The sequence below is a fragment of the Leptopilina heterotoma genome, unplaced genomic scaffold (genome assembly GCF_015476425.1).
Source record: "Leptopilina heterotoma isolate Lh14 unplaced genomic scaffold, ASM1547642v1 Lhet_116, whole genome shotgun sequence".
Lineage (NCBI taxonomy): Eukaryota > Metazoa > Arthropoda > Insecta > Hymenoptera > Figitidae > Leptopilina > Leptopilina heterotoma.
In genome coordinates this window covers 1,041,533-1,062,598 of record NW_025110835.1, presented here as the reverse complement: position 1 = coordinate 1,062,598, position 21,066 = coordinate 1,041,533, and the positions used below count along the sequence as shown (strand labels likewise).

The 21,066-nt window shown below is 22.4% G+C and overlaps 1 protein-coding gene across 4 annotated transcripts in view; it reads left to right on the top strand.

Moving 5' to 3' along the window:
• The first annotated feature begins 1,506 nt into the window (after positions 1 to 1,506).
• Positions 1,507 to 21,066, top strand: part of LOC122509448 (protein Skeletor, isoforms B/C) — a 92,066-nt gene continuing 72,506 nt past the window's right edge. For 2 of the 4 annotated variants that reach the window (XM_043623550.1, XM_043623568.1), the window contains exons 1-4: positions 2,049 to 2,093; positions 2,204 to 2,347; positions 7,519 to 7,661; positions 14,386 to 14,513. The gene's annotated coding sequence lies outside the window, so the exon portion shown is untranslated. Of the gene's footprint in view, positions 1,566 to 2,048; positions 2,094 to 2,203; positions 2,348 to 7,518; positions 7,662 to 14,385; positions 14,514 to 21,066 lie in introns of those variants that run through there. The other 2 variants (XM_043623575.1, XM_043623559.1) reach the window with 2 other exon arrangements.

Genomic DNA, 21,066 nt, shown 5'->3' with positions numbered 1-21,066 from the left:
CAAACATAAGTGGTGCCAACTGTAACAAACATGATCAAACTCCATGAGTGCCAACAACCGAAATAAAAATTGCTAAATGGCGCTAAATTAAATAATTATTGAACAAAACTGACCAAATTATTACAAAATTTAATTACTTTCAATATTTTTAGAAACTCTTTTTATATAAAAAATTTTTTATTTTATTATATACCTGAATTCTTTCATTCAGATTATTTTCACATTAGAAATGAGAGAAAAATGATATTATGCACAAACAACTCATTTTTATGAGCAGCAAAAATTGCACAAAAATGTGTAAAATATAGTGAAAAACTAACACTTACATATAATAACTATAGACAAACTACTTATTTTTCCCAAAAAAAGCACGTTATATGAAAAAAATTTCTATTTTTCTAACTTGATTCATGAAAATCCGACAATTATTGACAATGATTAGTAAAACTTTCAGGTTAGACATCTTGTAAACTGACAAGCATAAGTGTTGCCAACTGCAACAAACATGATGAATGCCAACCACTTAAATCAAAATTAACTAATGACCCTAAATTAACAAATTACTAGACAAAAGCGACCATAATATGAACAGATTTATATAAATTTCATTATTTTTATAAATTTTATTACTCTAAATGCTCCAAATAAGGGAGAATTATAAATATCCTCTAAATGCTAATAATATTGTCAAATTTACACCATATTCAGTATATTACTATATATATAGTACATATTAACACACATGTCATATTTAGTATTTGTAAAAATAAATTTAAGTGAAATAAAAAGATTAATTGATTAATTAAAGAAACACTGATGAAATTTCTCTAATTGTGGTTATTTTTACATTAGAGATGAGAGAAAAAACCAAGGGAACGAAATGATGTACATAAGCATCTCATTTCGATGAGCAGCAAAAATGATACAGAAATATATAAATTATCATTGAAATATTAATACTTACATATGTAAAAACTGTAGAGAAATAATTACTTTTCTTGAACAAACACGTAGCATCTAAAAAATTGGCACTTTTCGATGTTGATTTCATGAAAATTCGACATTAATTGTCAGCGATGCGAAGAACTTCCAGGTCAGACATCTTGTGAACGGAGAAGCTTCAGTGGTGCCACCTGCGCGAAGCTTAATCAAACTCCATGAATGCCAACCGCACTTAAATGAAAGTTCGTCATTGGCGCTAAATTTTAAAATTATTGAGCACTATTGTCTATAATATATGACAAAATTGATATATTAATATAATATTAATGAAAAAATATAACTTTTAATATTTTTAAAAATTTTATTATACAGCATAAGGGAAAATCATAACTACTCTCTAAATGCAATTAATAATAATTCACTCGGCATCTGGTAATACAAAGTCATGCAATGATACCAACACAGAGAATTAAAATGTTTAACAAAGCAAACAACTCGACAGTTGGCAATTTGCTCATTTGAATCACTTGAAGTTTGTCGTTTACTCATTTTTATTCTGGTTCAGAACTCAAGGACGACAGTTACAAAATTAACAAGCCAAGTTTTTTCTCCGTAATTTATAAGTAAATATTAATCAGATTATTACTCTTAAAACCTATTAATTAATCTTAATTAAAGCCTTTATCTGCAATTCAGTAAATATTTCAACCTGCATAAGCGATTTTTGCCAAAATCGCGAAACTTTTTTTACAGTGCGATACTCGGCGCACTTAACCTTAAAAAATGAAATAAAACGCCAATTGCACCAAAAGTTTAATGAAACATTAAAGTTACGCTATATAAATTTTGTAATTAAATCCATTTTAAATATTAATTAAAAAATTCGTACCAAAAATTAATTATTAATAGAAAGTATAAATGGTATAAATTAATTAAAAATTTTAATAATACCTCCTAAAAGTTGTTTTAGTCATTGAATCATGGAGAGTATGAATTATTAACATCCGAGTATATAGAGATGGTTTTAATTAATCGATAGTTATTAGTATTCCATAAAATGAATAATAATGCTAATAAAAAAATTTGATAATAGTTATAAATTACAGGTGGTAATAAAGAGAGAATTAATATTGTTTGGGTCAATAGTAAACGTGAGTGAACTCAAGAATAGATTAGACGTGAAGTGTAAAACTATTATTGATTTACGGTTGAGCCATTTTCTTTCATACTATGTGGAATAATTCAATATTTTATTTTCTAGCAATTACACGCTCGATTACTGGTTAGTAAGGAGAGAGAGAGAGAGAATATTTTCCATTTTGTGAGGTTTGCTGACCTTAGGATGCCACGGAAAGGCACTTTTACTCTCATATGGACATCAGAACGACAGTGAAAGTCACGCGAGGTAATATTTTTTACTCTACTTACTGACTTTACCAAAACTTGTACACAATTATCAAAAATCTTTATAATTTTTTCTAATTTGTAAAATTTTTAAATGTTTAAGTATTTTTGTATACTTTTTTTGTTTTATTTTCCAGAGAAAATATTTTTATATTCTAAACAAATATTCGAAAGTTTATTCAATTAAATATTTAGTTTCTAATTAAAATTTTCCTTTATTCTTCATGGAAATCTAAATACAAACATTGTGCACTGTACGAGCAATATAATTAAATCAGAATATAAATTTTGTCCAGGAAATATTTTACCTCGAATAACTAATTTAGCAGATAGTAAATAAAATTTCGAATTCCTTCTATTTATCCGCAAATAAATTTCTTTTAAATTAACGGTATAGTGAATAAATGCGTTTTTCGATCAGATGTCATGCAATCTCATCAGTTGTAAAGTAGGAATCACATCCCTTTTGGTAAAATTGCAGTGCAATTGCATTGACAACGTTGCTTTGAATTCAAAAAGTTCTCGTCAACAATGAATGGGAAAAAAAGTCCATTCTCATTTTACAGTGATACTGTTAACGTAACAAAAGCATCGAGAACATTCCGATACCATTTGCGCAGACAATTCATTTCATTCTATATAATTAATTGAACTTCTCATAATTTATTTTTTACGTACACAATAATTTTGAAAAAGAAATAATTATTTTCTATCTTTTTCATATTTGATGCAAAATTCTTTTTAATTATGTTATCAATTTTGTAAACAGAATTCATCAAATGAGACTAAAAAGTATTCTCTCGATTCTCTCAACAGAGTTGCCACAGGTCGGGAGAAATTTTCCAAAAGAATTCAATTATTTAAAAAAAATTTTTGATCAAATTCTACTCAAATATTTAATTATTTTCATAAATAATACAAATTTTACAGAAATTCAATTATTTACAAAATGTTCATAAATTTCTTCCTGATAATTCCATTATTTCAATTATTTTTAATACAATTTTAATCAAATTTCTCGAAAAATGTAATTATTTAAAAATTTATTATTAAATTTCTTTCCCAAAATTTCAACTATTTTCAGGAATTAAAAAAAAAAGTTCATTGAAAAATTTAATTATTTTCATAAATTTATTATAATATTCATGACAAGAATTTAATTATTTTCAAAAGTAATAAAAATCTTCGCAAAAATTCAATTATGTTCGAAAATTTTTTTTAAATTCTCTTTATAATTATCCAATTATCTTTTTTAAATAGCAAAATTCTCCGCCGAAATTTAATTATTTTTAAAAAATTCTAATAAAATTCATCGGCATATTTTAATTATTTTCACAAATTATTCTTAATTCAATGATTTTCAATATCCTACTATTTTAATAAAATTTCCCAAACGAATTCAATTATTAAACAAAAATTTTGATAAAATTGTACAAATTGTTTTTTTTTTCAAAAAAAAAAAAAATTACACAGGACTTCAATTATTTAAAATAGAATTTGCATAAATTTTTTCCAAAAAATCAATTGTTTTAAAATTTTGCATTAAATTATTCGCAGTAATTCAATTATTTTTATAAATTTTAAAATTCCTTTCAGGAATTTAACTATTTTTATAAATAAAATAAAATCATCTGGAGGAAGTCAATTATTTACATAAATAACAATTTTCATCACAAGAATTCAATTATTTTCAAACTTTTTTTAAAAATTAATTGCAAAATTTCAATCATTTTCAAAAATTTTTCTTAATTCAATAATTTACATATCTATTATTTTAATATAATTTCTCAAAAGAATTCTAGTATTTTAAAAAAATTTTAACAGAATTCTACACGAATATTCAATTATTATCTAAATTCATGAAAATTTCTAGAAATTCAATTATTAAAAAAATTTTAATTCAATTTTTATTAAATTTCTCGAAAAATAAAATTATTCTTAAAAATTTTATTAAAATTCGTCAAAAGAATTGAATTCAATGAATAATTGAATTCTCGTAGAATTTTCTAATAAAAATTGATTTAAAATTGAATTTCAGTTAAAATTTTAGATAATAATTGAATTTTGTAATGGTTTTAAATTAAATTCTTTGAAAATTTGAATTTTTCATATTTTTAATTAAAAATTCTATGAAAATTAATTTTTTTCAAAAAAGCTTAATTGAAATTTTTTAAAATTATTTTAAGTTTTTATTTTCAAATGTAGGTATATATTTATAATTAAAGAATTTCCGAATAATCGAAATTTCGTAAAATTTAATTGTAAACAAATAAATTTGAAAATTCTCAAAAGAACTTTATCAAAAATCATTAAAAATAATAATATTCTTATTTAAGTTGTTGAATGTGAAAATTTTAAAATCTTAATTCCCATGAAAAAATAATAATTAAATATTTATTTAAAAATGAAGTTATTGGTGTTTTTGAATAATTTTACAATTAAAGAAATTCGTAAATGTAATAGAACATTTTTTTGAGTATCAAATAATTTTTAGAGTGAATCAAAATATTCTTTAGGTTCAGGGAAAAAGTCAAAATTTTGTCTGAAATTCAGGGATAAGTTAGGGAAAAACAAAATTAAATTTTTGTGACAACCCTATCTCAATTCTTTCAAATAATTCGAAATTTTAATATTGTAACTGTCGGCGTAAAAAATCTAAGAATTTATATCTAATTTTGATTGTATATAATATAATTTGTAATTTAAACATGAAAAGTAAAAGAAAAAAATGATGCAGATGAAAAGGAAAATTCGATTAAAATTTGCATATTATGGGGGGTCTACTCTAATTATTTATTCGGCACATAATCCATCAAATTGTGAAAGTTCTTCTTATGTCAAGTATTACCTGTTTGTCTCTCGCGTGTGATTATGTAAACATAGAAAAAGTTCGCGACGTTTGATCTAAGAAAGTTTCTTTGCAAGATTCATTCGAAAGATTATTAAGAGACTAGTAAAATTAAAATAAATCTACATTTCATGATTTCGATAAAATAACATAGCATTTGTTTATATTAAACTGAATTGTAATAAAATAAATTCGACACTCTTTGAGTATATTATGAATTCGACGCACTCTTTGAATTTTATTATTTTCTTCGTTATTGCTGCGCTGCTTTATTATAATTTGACAAAAATTATTATTATACAGAGTTTGATTAATATTTCTTTCTTTATATTGCATCATTCTGCAATTGTAAGAGATAATTTCTTACGAAACATTACGCCCACTCAGTATGCAGATTGCTATAACCAAAATGATTAAAAGACTCCGCTAACAATACTCTCTTCCTTATAATACTTTCTCTCCAACTTAACCATATCCGTATATTTTTACGTCAGCTAACAATATCATCATTCCTCTGAATGCAAATTTTATCGCCACAATATCTCAGAAAAAAGAATTTTTAATTTAAATTTTCCACAAAAAAAAATGTCCACGTAAATTTTTTTCGTTTAAAATTTCAATTTTCTTAAATCATTTTTTGACAGAAATGAAAAAATAAGAAAATCTTTATTTTTAATTAAAAAAGGCATTAATTTTTCGAGTACGCAATTATTTTTCTCAAACAGTAGATAATAATTTTACATAATTATTTTGAAAATTTTAATTATTTTATAAATTTTATTAATGTTATTAATTTTTTCAATTTCAATAATTTTATTTATTTTACAGATTTTTGTACAACTATTAATTTTAGTGAGGAAAAATCCAAATTAATATTTAGTATTCAATTGGATAATTAACACAGTGAAACAAGTAGCAATGCTGATTATCCACAGATATAAAATAGAGTCACGACATTGTATACAAATATTGTGGGGGGATAAAAATTCCGTGAACTTATTAAAGCACAAATTATGCTGGGATAATTTATCTTGTAGTGCATCAAAGTGAAGGCAACTGAGGTAGATTGTTGTTGAGTAAAAATAAATAAAGAGAAAAAAAAATCTCTGTTTCAAGGATTCAAAGTTCTCTAGCTTCTTGATATAATAATTGTTGTCTTCATTCACACACAATTCTTACTTTCAAAATCCATTATGCTAAATTACTTTCTCTGCATAGTTACAAAATAAATATCGAAAAAAAGGCACAAACATTAACAAACTATTATTATTATTTTATTTTTTAATGATTCTTTTATTAAATTAGAAATTTTTTTTAATTTGAAAATAATTGGTAATTTCTGACAGTTTGTAAATTAAATATAATTAGCAAAACAATCGAATTGGAAATAACATTTTGTAATTCAGTATATAATCAGCAATTTTATTAACAATGATTAGCAATTAAATTCGAAAATCAAAATTTGAAATTAAAATTGAAATAAAAAAATTTTTAATTCAATTTATAATTATATATCGCAACAATATTTTATTAGCAATTATTATCGATTATTTGCAATTGAATTGAAAATACAAATTTTTAAAATTAAATTCACAAATATAAAATTTAAAAATGTTAAAAAACGAAAGCGGAAATAAATATTTTGGAAATTATATTCAAATGGAATTAATGTTTGATGCAAGTTGATCTTGGCCTTAGTAGACCGTGATTTAATCATACAAGGTCTATCAAATCAGTGGACCGATCAATCTTTTCCTTCGAACTCTAGTCAAAGATGATTAATAGAGACAACTTTGTAGAAAAAAAAGATACAAATCTAATACGATGACCATTGTTTTGAGAAAAAAATAAAAAATAATAAAAATGTTTACTGTAAAATAGAAAAAATAACTTGTAATCATAAAATCGCATTAAATAAATAGAGAGACGAATAAAGACATCGATCCGATTGGCAAATAAATCGAAAGTAAGAGATTTAGTGGATTATGTCATTAACGAGAACTTCGTTTTCGCATACTCTCCAATTTTCGAGTGGAATTTTTTTACACTCAGTAATTATTCTTTAACTCTATTAGAGAGATAATTGAGAATTTTCTATTAGAAAAAATTGTATTAATTATTATTATTAATTAAAAATTGTCTATTTTTATATTTCTTATCTTATTTAATTAATTTTAATTTATATGATAGTAATTAACAAATATCTATTTATTTGATTATCTACATTTTTTTAAGTAATTTTAATATTATAAATATTAAATAATATTAATATTAGTACCTAATAATTTAATAAATTAGAATTCTAATTTTTATTGTAATTTCAGGTTTCAAAAATATAAGAAAATGGTTCAAATTATCAATTTTCCAAAGAAAACGGATTCAACTGTCAATTCAAGGAGAAAGATGTCAACTCCCTGAGTTCTTCGATTCATCATCGCATTGGCTACTTAATTATTTTTTTTTACATGTAAGTACTGCTGGAAAAGATTCATAACAGTAATTATTTAATTATATATTTAATTTCAAAAGTTTTATAAAAGAGTAGACATCAACATTAATTTGATACTTTTAATTCCAAAAATTGATTTAAAATATTTAAATATTTATTAGGAAAAATATTAATGAATAATTTTCATTCAGGGTTGCCACAGGGAATTCAGGGAAAAGTCAGAGAAAGTAGAATTGGTCAGGGAAGTCAGGAAAAAGTCAGGGATTTTAATTAAAAGTACTAGAAAAATTAAATTTTTAGAATTCATAAGAAAATTCTGAATTTATGTCTTTTTTGTTTGCCTCATAAACTATGAAACTGACACTAATTCTATGTATAAAACCTTCAAAAATTTTTTTATTTCTGACAAGAATGAATTTTTCAATATTATTTAATTATTAAAGTTTTAAAGCAACTATCTTAATAAATAACAAAATTCTTCACAAAAAATCAAAAATTTTTAGGAATTTTAATAAAATTCTTTACAAAATTCAATTATTTTCATGAATAATAACAATATTTATCCCAAGAATTCAATTATTTTCAAAAGTAATAAAATTCTTCGAAGAAATTCAATTATTTTTAAAAATTTTAATGAATATCTCGTCAAGAATTCAATTATCTTTACAAATAGCAAAATTTTTCGCCAAAAATTCAATTATTTTCAAAAATTTAAATAAAATTTTTTGAAAAATTTCAATTGTTTTCAAAACTTTTTCGCAATTAAATAATTTTCAAAAATGTACTTTTTTCATAAAATTTATAGAAAGATTTAACTATTGAAAAAAATTTTTGTTACAATTCTACGAAATTCAATTATTTTTATAATTAAACAAATTTCATTTAGGAATTCAATTATTTTCATCGCAGAATTAAAAACATTTCTAATACAATTTTAAATAAATTCCTTGAAAAATGCAATTATTATTAAAAATTTTATTAAAACTTGAGGAAAGAATTCAATTTTAAGAAATATTCAATTATTCAATAAAATAATAAAATTAGTTGCTATATAATTTAAATGTTTTCATAAATAACATTTAATTCGTTGCAGAAAATCAATTATTTTCAAAAAATTTTCAGTAATTCTGCAAAAGAACTCAATTAGCTTGATAAACAACAAAATTCTTCCCGTAAAATCAATTATTCTAAGGAATTTTAATCAAATTCATTTCCAAAATTCAATTATTTTGATAAATATCAAAATTCATCACAAGAATTCAATTCTTTTGGAAAATAATAAAATACTTTGCAGAAATTAAATTATTTTCAAAATTCTTAAAAAATTTTCATCAAGAATTAAATTATCTTTATAAATTAATAGCAAAATTCTTTTCAAAAATTAAATTATTGACAAAAATTTTAATTAAATTTATTTAGAAATATTAAAAAATTTATAGATTTTTGAAAAATTTTATAATTCAAATTCTTCTAAATTTAGTTAAATTTTTGAGTATATTTAATTTAATAAAATTTTAGTCAAATTCCTCGAAAAATATCATTATTCTTGACAATTTTTTTAAAATTCATCGAAAAAATACATTTATTTAAAAATTTGTTGACAAAATTCTTTATGAAAATTCAATTTTAAGAAACATTCAATTATTGAATAAATTATTTATTTTTGTATTTAAATAATTGAATTCTCGTAGAATTTTCTGAAAAAAATGATTTAAAAATGAATTTCAGTTAATAATTGAATATTTAATGCATTATAGCGTGAATTTTTAGAAATAATTGAATTTTAAAAAGGGTTAAAATTAAAATCTTTGAAAATCTGAATTTTTCATACTTTCAACTAACAATTCTGCAGAATTAATTTTTTTGAAAAAGTTTAATTGAATTTTTTTAAAATTATTTGAATTTTATTTTCTAATATAACAGTTAATTGAAGAATTTCCAAAGAATCGAAATTTTTCGTAAAATTGAATTGTAAACAAATGGATTTGCAAATTCTCAAAAGTACTTTTTAAAAAATTATTAAAGATAATTGATTTAAAGAAGAATTTTAGTTAATAATTCTAGAAAATAATAATTGCATTTCAAATTTTTGAAAATCTTAATTGAGGCTCCGGATCTTAAAAGGGCACTTTCCGCATAGACTTTACATGGTGAAAGTGCCCTTTTAAGATCCGGAGCCTCAATTCCTATGGAAGAATAATAATAGTTAAATATTTATTTTAAATAAAGCTATTCATGTTTTCGAATAATTTTACAATTATTTTGAGAGTGAATCAAAAGATTCTTTAGTCAGGGAAAAAGATAGAATTTGTCTGGAAATCAGGGAAAAACAAAATTAAATTTTTTTGGTAACCCTGACATTGTTTTCCAATTTTTACCAACATTACGAATTTTGTATTTTTGCTTTAAATTAAATCGACACATTGTTGAAAAAAAGTAATAAAGAAATATTTGTTTAATAGCAAATATTGACAAAAAAAAATTGTCATTCGAAAAAGGGAATTTTTCATTAAAAATGAATTTGAATAGTTACTTACATATGTACATATATAAACAAATACATTTTTATAAATAACAGATTCATATTCAAATATTTATAATCCATTTTCAGAATTAAAAGCATTAAACAAATGTTGATATCCAGTAGATATAAAATGTAAAAAATCTTTTATCAATCTAAAACGGATTTTGCAAAAAAATATTATTGAAAAAATATTGAAATATGAAATATTATTAATTCAAAAGCGAGTGAAATTAATTATTGAAATAATTTGTAATTGTATGTAGAATTTATATTTTTTATTGCAGAAAAAAAAGGATTAAATTCTTTTACACGATAGAGATTTTGTTATACGATAGAGATATAAAATTTTCCTTGAAATATAAATCTCTGTGTCGACTCTTTGTAAATGTATCTCTCTTTTTCAATTATACTAGCATTGTCAAATTACAATGATATTAATTGCAATGATTTTGATGTCTTGAGGGTTACGAAATTTTTTAAAACCCTTTCTCACGCGTCAATAAGTGCGGTTTGAAGATGAAAAAGAAAAAAAAAGTATATATACGATTGGAAAAAAAGCAAAACTGTATAATTGTAATTGTATGCATGTTCGTGTTGGCATATCATTGGCACATGTTTTATACACACATATGTGCAATAATATTGTGCGCAGGTCAAGGAGTTCAAGTGAAAGTATTAAATATCAGCGGCCCGTGGATCGATAGATCTCCAAGCTCTGCGATGTTCTTTGCTCTAAACACGGAGCAGCATTGCATCGTATACAAGTGAGACGTTTGTTTTCCTTTTTACTCTCGCCAATTGGGATGAAAAAAATGAATTACAATTCTTACTTACGACAATAATTATTTGAAAAAAAAACTATTCAATGAAAAGAAAAGAAATTCTTTCAAAAGAATTTTGTTAATATTTGGTAGAAATAATTTTGTTGGAAAAGGAATCAAATGAAAAAAAATTGAACGGAAGACAATTTTCAATGACGAAGTAAATATTCAATCAAATTGAATAACGTGCACGTTTTGTTAATTATAAAAGAAATTTTTCCAACTTTTTTTGTGAATGGAAAAAAATAAGGAAAATAACGCAAAGAAATGATTGACAAAGACGTTTTCTTCGGGATCTGTTAAAAAAAAAAAACTTTAATGAAGTTTTTAATTGTGTCTTGAGAAAGATTACTACAAGAACAATGAAGAAGGCACTGAAGGAAATAATTGAAGAGTAAAACAAGCAGAAATCTTAACGCTTTACAAGATGACGTGACACATTCACTCTTCAATAAGAGTTCTTGTACGATAAAGAGATTAATTGACTTCTGTAACAGAAAACGGAACACGAAAAAATCCCCTGTTGATAATAAATAATCTTTGACATCAATTTCTTTATAATTAAATTAATTTTTTATCACTTGTGTAGTCATTTTGTTAAAATTAGAATTTTTCCATCACAATTAATTCTTTGACAGGGAATTTAAAGAAATTTTCATAATTTTTTGATTTTTAAAAGTGGTTTTTGTATTAAAATTTCTTGAAATAATTGCAGACCTCGGATATTATGACTCTTTCGACTATTTTCCAAAAATGAGACTTTTTTAATTTATTTTCGAAAAATTTGGACTGTTTCAACTTTTCTTCCAAAAAATTGCAACAAAATACAATAAATTTTAATATAAAATGCAACTTTTTTCGATTTTTATACTGCGTAAAAATAACTATAGACAAATCTTTCAAAAAATTGTTTTTGAATCATTTTTCTAAATAAATTTTCGAAATATACAATTAAAATGATTTTGAATAGATTGAAATTTTGTAAAATTTAATTGAGAATAATTCATTTTATTCAAGTATCTTATTTTAATTTTTGAAAACCAACTTTTGAAGAATTTTAATATACAAATTTTTAAATAAATTGAATTATTAAGGTTATGTTATTCAGTGGTCACGTGCCCCATGTACTTTACTATGGAAAAACGTCACACTGAATAACATGCCCTTAACAATTTTAATGAAAAATCTTGAAATGTAAATTTAAAAATAAAAATTAGCTTCCAATAATTGTGTACAAAATATTTTTGAAATAATAGAATCGCTATTGCCCTAAAAAAGTAATTCTTAGAATATTTTTCATTCTAATTTTTTAAAATTAAAATATTTTCATAATAACATTAGAATTTTTCAGAATTATTTTGAACATTTTAGAGAAAACTACCATGTCCAAAAAAAACTTTCAATAAAATTCTTCAAAAAATTAATACAAAAATTCTCTTGAGAAATTCAATTATGTTCAAAATTTTTTTAAATATTTCGTCCAAATTTCAAGTATTTTTATAAATAATAAAAATTTCACAGTAATTCAATTAAATTTACAATTTTTTAAAAAATTTCTTCTCAATAATACAATTATTTTCATAGACAAAATTTTTTACATGTAGTCAATTATTTTCATAAATAATAAAACTCATCGCAGAATTTCAAATATTTTTAATACAATTTTAATTTAAATTCTGTTGAAATTAGTTGAATTTTTAATATGTATTATTTATTATTATTTCCAACATTTTAACACAATTCTTCGAAAGAAATCAATTATCTTGATAAATATATCAAAATTCTTCCCAAAAATCAAGAGTACTAAAATTCTTTTCAAAAATTAAAAAAAAATTCTCTTCATGATTTTAATTATCTTTATAAACATCATAATTAATTCTTCACTGAAATTCAATTATTTAAAAAAATTTTAATAAAATTCTACGCAAACATTCAATTATTTTCATAAATAATAAAAATTACTCAGGATTTCAATTATTTACAAATTTTTTATACATTTTTTCGCAATAATTCAATTATTCTTATAAATAATAAAACTGTTTTCAGGAATTTAATTATTTTCATAAATAATAAAATTCATAGCAGGATTTTAATTATTTTTGATACAATTTTAATCAACTTCCTCGAAAAAAGTAATTATTCTTAAAATTTTTATAAAAAAATCGTTAAAAGAATTCAATTACTTAAAAATTTGTTGATAAAATTCTTTATTTTAACAAACATTCAATTATTCAATAAATTATTTTATTTTTAATTTAAATAATTGAATTTTTTTAGAATTTTCTAATAAAAGTTAATTTAAGAATGAATTTTTAAATCATCCATTTATTATTTATGAAAATAATTGAATTATTACAACGAATTTTATAACATTTTTTTGAAATATTTGAATTCTTTTGAGAAATTTTACTACTAGTAAAAATAATTGAATTCTTGTGAAGGATTTTATTAAGATTTTTGTAAATTAATTCTTATTTATGTTTTACAATAAAATTTTGATAAGTTGTTAATTTCAATAGGTTTAAATTAAAAATTGTTTAAAATCTTAATTTCTATGAAAAAATAATAATGATTAAATATTTGTTTTTAATAAAACTACTGATGTTTTCGAATAATTTTACAATTAACGAATTTTGTAAATAAATGTAATAGAATTTTGAGTATTTAATAATTTTTAGAGTGAATCAGAATATTCTTTAGGGTCAGGGAAAAAGTCAAAATTTTGTCTGGAAATCAGGGAAAAATAGAATTAAATATTTGAGGCAACCCTGATTATACTTTATTAATTTTAAAACAACGAACACTTACAGTTACAATTATTATAAAAAATTGAATTTTTGTATTTAAATAATTGAATTCTCAAAGAACTTTTCGAAAATTACTGAAAATAATTGATTTTGAGATGAAGTTTAGTTAAAAATTGTCAAAAATAATTGAATTTTTGAAGAGTTATAGTTGTAATTGTTAGAAGCTATTTAATTTCAGAAGGTTTTAAATTAAAATGTTTTTAAGTTTATTTCCTGTGGAAAAACAAGAAGTATTTAAATATTTATTTAACAAAATTATTCAAATTTTAAATAAATGAATTTAAAAATCAGTGACTTGTCAAGGAAATACAAAATAAAATTTTTATGACTACATTGGATGAAAGAAACGACTTTTTTCTATTTTTAATCGACTAAAGCAACTTTTTTCTGCCTTAAAATTGATCCAAAGCCTGTAATTGTTAAAAAAAAGTAAAAATCTTGCTAATTACTTAAAGTTATCTATTTTTGCCAACAAACAAAAAATTCAATTTCTTGATTTGATTTGAACTATTTTTTACTGTGCAAGATTTAAAAATATCTTTTCGTATTTAATTTTAATTCATAATTATAATTTTCTGTAATAATTTCAGATTCGAAAAATATGAGGAAAACACGATTCAACCATCAACTCAAATATCATCACTCCAAGGAGAAAGATATGTCAACTCCCATATGTTCTCCAATTTATCATCGCCTTGGGTACTTCTTTTTTTTACATGTAAGTACTTGCAAAGAAATTTTTCAAATTTACATGAAATTTTACAAAAGTTTTCCCCTGGAAAATACTTGGAATTGTAAATTCAGTTTCTTTTCTAGAAATCCAGCTATCTAGTTCTGTGAAAAAAAAAATTGTCTCATCATGTAATATGTTTCTCAACAAGATTTTTCTGGAGTAGCTGACTTTTTTCATTTTTCTATTCCCCAAGGAATTTGTCAACATCTTCTTTTATTCCAATAGAATTGTTTCATAACTCCTATAAATGTTAATCAGAGAAACTTTGCTGAATCAAATTGAGAGGAAAATGTATAATCGAGATAAAAAGAAATCAGGGAAAAAGAAGCGAATGGAAATATATAAACATGAAGATCGAATTTTTAAATTCAATTTCAAATCAATATCAAAGAGTTTCATTAATAAACAGGGTTGCCACAGGTCAGAGAAATCAGGGAAAAGTCAGGGATTTTTATTAAAGCAATGGAAAAAATTGAATTTTGGAGAAGTTATACAAATGATAGAAATTCAATTATTTTCAAAATTAATAAAATTCTTCTCAGAAATTCAATTATGTTCAAAAATTAAAAAAAATTCTCGTCAAAATTCAATTATTTTTAAAAATAATAAAATTCTTCTCCAAATTTCAATTATTTTCAAAAATTTTAATAAAATTCTTTGCGAAATTTCAATTATTTTCAAAAAATTTTTCTTAATTCAATGAATTTCAATATCTACTATTTCAATAAAATTTTTTAAAAGAATTCAATTATTTAGAAAAATATATTAATAAAATTCTAAGCAAACATTAAATTATTTTCATATATAATAAAAATTTGACAGGAATTCAACCAAAATTTACAAATTTTTTAAAAAATTTCTTCGCAATAATTCAGTTATTTTCATAAATAATAATATTTTTTTACAAAAATTCAATTATTTTCATGAATAATAAAACTCATCATAGAATTTCAATTATTTTTAATAAAATTTTATTATAATTCCTCGAAAAAATTCAATTTTTTTGTTAAATTATGATACTTCAATTTCGAGAAACATTCAATTATTCAATAAATTATTTATTTTTTTATTTAAATAATTAAATTCTAGTAAAATTTTCTAATAAAAATCAATTTAGAAATGAATTTCAGTTAAAATTTTAGATAATAATTAAATATTATAAATCATTATAGCATGAATTTTAAAAAAATTTTGATAATTGAATTCTTTCAAAAAATTTACTTAAAATTGTATTAAACATAATTGAAATCCTGTGAAGAATTTTATTAATTTATAAAGTAATTGAATTCTTGCAGAACTTCAATTATGTTCAAAAATTAAAAAAAATTCTCTTCAAAATTCAATTATCTTTAAAAATAATAAAAAATTTTAATTAATTTCAAAAATTTTAATAAAATTCTTTGCCAAATTTCTATTATTTTCAAATAATTTTTCTTAATTCAATGATTTTCAATAACTATTTTAATAATATTTTTGGGAAAAAATCTAAAATTATAGAAAATTATCAAATATTCAAAAATCTGAATTTCTTAAAATTCAACATTTTTTCCTCTCTTTTATGGGATTTAGCTTCATTATTTTTGTGCTCTTGGAAAATACTTTACTTATTAAATAGTCTCGACTCTTTGGTAAAAAATCGAAAATTATCGAAAATTATCAAAAATTCAAAAAAGCGAATTTCTTAAAATTCAACATTTTTTCCTCTCTTTTATGAGATTTAGCTTAATTATTTTTGTGCTCTTGGAAAATACTTTACTTATTAAATAGTCTCGACTCTTTGGTAAAAAATCTAAAATTATCAAAATTCCAAAAAACCGAATATCTTAACATTCAACATTTTTTCCTCTCTTTTATGAGATTTAGCTTCATTATTTTTGTGCTTTTGGAAAATACTTTACTTATTTAATAGTCTAGACTCTTTGGTAAAAAATTTAAAATTATAGAAAATCCGAAAAATCGAATTTCTTAAAATTCAACATTTTTTCTTCTCTTTTATGCCATTTAGCTTTATTATTATTTGAATTTCTATTCAAGAGAAAAAATGGAAAACAGAAAAAATTTAGAAACTTTTAAATATTCCAGGCCTTTTCCATGATTTCCAGAAGCCTTTTAAAAATTCCATACTATTTCCATGATTTCCATGATTTCCAGATTCTGTAGGAACCCTGAATTGAATTAATGTGAAAAATTTTATTAATTGTAAAAATAATTGAATTCCTGCAACGAATTTTATTACATTTTATTTTAATAATTAAATTCTTTTGAAAACTTGTATTAAAAATGTAAATTTTGAAAATTTTTGAATTTCAGCGAAGAATTTCATTATTTGTGAAATGTGCCTAATTTAATTCTTGCAAAACATTTTTGAAGATAATTTTATTTTTCGAGAAATTTATCTAAAATTGTATTAAAAATAATTGAAACCATGTGAAGAATTTTATTATTTATGAAAATAATTGAATTCTTGTAACGAATTTTATTATAATTTTTGTAAATAATTTAATATTTTTTTTGGAAAAATGTTATGGAAATTAAAATTTTTATAAAACATGAAGATATCAATTACTCCTCGGAGTGATTGATGTCTTCATGTTTTCTAATAATATTCTTATAAGTTGTTGAATTTTACAAATGTTTGAATTTGAATGTTTTGAAGAATTTTAATTCCTATGGAAAAATAATAATTCAATACTTATTTAAAAATTTAGTTACTGATGTTTGCAAATAATTTTATAATTTAAGAAATTTTAAGTAAATGTAATAGAATGTTTTTTTGAGTATCTAATCATTTTTAGAGTGAATCAGAATATTCTTTAGGGTCAGGGAAAAAGTTAAAATCAATCAGGAAAAAGTCTGGAAATCAGGGAAAAGTCAGGGAAAAACAAAATTAATTTTTTGTGGCAACCCTGATAATTACTTTTGGGGTGCGGTTTTTTTTTTTTTTTTTTTTTTTTGTTAATTTGTGAGAGAAGAGCTTCTGCAAAAGCGTGCGCAAACATCGCGTTCTCATGTTTATCGCATCACGAATATTGCCGCAAGAAATGTCTCTGTTACATAATATATCTTCGTTTTTGCAATAATGTGGTGTACCATCAACTAAACTGGTCCTTTTTGTTTATTCACACAAACTTTAAATTAAAACCATATTCTTACTCAAATAGAATGAAGAAAAATTCATCATAAACTCTGTCAAAATATTGACAACCGCAAAAAAATTTCGAAAGTGATTCCTAATTTTAGGCATCTTATTTGTAAATTCAAGTCGATGGAATTTTAAATAAGATGAAATTATTGCTAATATTTCAGTGTAATTTCAATATTCTGTTGAGTAAATTTTTTCCCTCCTGTCGCTTTTTTTACGTCTATAACACAGTATGCAGTAAAAGACAGTAGAATCAAGTGCGAATAGGAAAATTATTTAATTTTTATAAGTTCATAGAATTAAGAATTTAATCAAATGATGATGAGAGAAGATATTGAATTTTTTATTTTATGAACATAATTATAAATACTGCGCGAATGAATGAATATTTGAAATAATGAATATTTTAATGAACAATAATTGATGTGCGGCTAAATAGTCAGCAATGACAAACAATAAAATGTGAAAAACGGTGTTTAATGTCAATGACCGTAAATTTGAAATGGTGGTAATGGTAGCTTCCACCTTCTATCAGTGTGTCGTAAGAAAACGGGATTATGAGGCTTGTAACGCGAGACTGTTGTTAGTCACGGCACGGTAATATTATTACGTGTGTTTACTGATTGTGTATTCATAAGTTTCGCGACACATAATTCTCGCACTCGTCTCAATGAACAGATGACTTTCGCCCGGACATACAGACAGTAATGATGCCACTCTTTCCATTTATACATTTCTTGATTAAATTCATAAATGTTTCTCTCTTCTTTTTTTTTTAGATATAATATGTCTTTTAGTTCTAAACTTTTTTTTCTTTTCTAAAGAATTAAGAAATTCGATGAGAAAGAATTTTTAAATTCTTTTAGTTTAAAGAATTCTAAAATTCTCGATTAATTCTCGTTGGGGTAGATTACGAAGGGTTGCCACAAATCAGGGAATCCGGGGAAAAATCAGGAAAACTAGAATTGGTCAGGAAAATCAGGGAAAAGTCAGGAATTTTTATTCAAATTGCTGGAAAAAATTTAATTTTTAGAATTTATAAGAAAATTCTGAATTTTTGTGAATTTTCTGTTTGCCTTATAAACTATGAAAGTACAACACAAATTCTAATACAAAACCTTCAATTTTTTCTATTTCTCACAATAATTTTATTTTAAATATCTTAATTCTTTAAGAACTTAAATCTTTCAAAATTAATTGAATTTTAATAGAGTTGCGTTTACAATTTTCGTATAATTAAATGAACTTCAAAATGTTGTAATTTGAAATTTTATAAAATTTCAATTTTGAATGAATTTCATAATAATTTTTAAAGAACTTGGATTCTAAAATTTTTGGATTTTTAAAAATTTTAATAATTCAAATTCTTTTGAAATTATATACATTTTTAATATATATTTAATAAATTATTAAAAATAATGGGTTTATAAATGAATTTTAGTTAAAAACACTGAAAAAATTGAGTTTTGGAGAACTTACAAATTGTAGAAATTCAATTATTTTCAAAAGTAATAAAATTCTTCACAGAAATTCATTTATGTTCAAAAATTAAAAACAAATCTCGTCAAAATTTCAATTATCTTTAAAAATAATAAATTTCTTCTCGAAAATTTAGTTATTTTCAAAAATTTTAATAAAATTCTTGTCAAAATTTTCGTCAATTCAATAATTATTGTCAATATCTATTATTTTAAGAAAATTTTCCAAATTAAGAATTCAATTATTTAAAAAAAATTTTTGATAAAATTCTAAGCAAAAATTCAATTATTTTCATAAATAGTAAAAAATTTTCATAGGATTTCAAATATTTTTAATAAAATTTTAAATCAATTTCTCGAAAAATGTAATTATTTTCAAAAATTTGTTGCAAAAATTTAATTACATTTCACAAATAATGAAATTCTTCTCGGAAATTAAAATATTTTCAAAATCTACTATTTTAATAAAATTTCTCAAAAGAATTCAATTATTTAAAAAAAAAAGTAATAAAATTCCTTGCAAGAATTTAATTATTTTCATAAATAATAAAATTTTCACAGTATTTAAATTATTTTTAATACAATTTTGAATAAATTCCTCGAAAAATGTAATTATTTTCAAAAATTTTTTGTAAGAATTCAATTACTTTTCACAAATAATGAAATTCTTCGCTGAAATTCAAATATTTTCAAATGTATTTTATTTTTCCTTTTATTAGATTAGTTTTTAGAAACTATATTTAAATTGATAAAAAAAATTTCGTTCATTTGAACTGAAACTTTGGAAAAAGTTTTGGTTCGTAAATATTAGTTTTTCACGCCACTAAAGTTCACAACGTTTAGAATCGATGATTGAGAGAATAAAGTATTTTTCACGAGGAAGACAATAAAATTTTTTCTTTTTTAAATTATCCATCAAGAAAGTATGCAAAACGTTTTAAATATAATAGTAAAAATATATTTTCTTTTAAATATCTAAATTGTTGATTATAAACGTTGAGAATTTTAGTAACGTAGTTTTCTCCTTTTTCTAGAGATAATTTACACTTTAACCTTGTATTTCAAAAGGAACTCGACGCTGTTCGAAACTTTGGTGTCAATAAAGAATCTCAAAATAAGTGACCGGTATTATTTTCGCTGCTTATCAAAATGGAACCCTTCACACGCTGATCATTTGGAGTTGAGATTCCTTTTTTTTCTCTCTAACGGTGTACAGTAAAAGTGTGATAAAACTACGTACCTTTAATAGAGATTCAAGAGAGTGTGGACAGATGAAACCGGCTGTTGCGTGAATGGGTAATTGTTTATAATTGGCGTGCGATGAGGATAAGTTGCTATCCCGCGAAGAAGGCGGTTTCTAGGTTGGACACCTCTTGGTTTCTGTTCAAAGAGGAAAAAATACGGCCTGTATAGCAGCCGAGCCATGACAGAATAGAGAGCACATATATACGCATTCTATCGAGTATAAATACATTTTTACAATATTGTAGGCGATCAATGACGGGATGAGTATACAGAAAACATGTGAAAAAAAATTACTATCAACGAACATGAGAAATGGAAATAAAGGTTAAAAAAAAAGTCAGGAAACACAGGAATGATCTTTGTAAATATAAATACATATATATATATATTTTTTTTTTTAAACTCTGCGCTTTTTATATACATTTTATATAAAGGGTTGCAACAGGTCAGAGAAAGAAGAATTGGTCAGGGAAAAGTCAGGGATTTTTTTTTTAATTCTTCGCAAAAATTCAATTATGTTCAAAAAATTTTTAAAATTCTCGTCAAAATTTTAATTATCTTTAAAAATAATAAAATTCTTCTCCAAAATTTAATTATTTTCAAAAATTTTAATAAAATTCTTGGTAAAACTTCAATTATTTTCCAAAATTTTTCTTAATTCAATGATTATTAA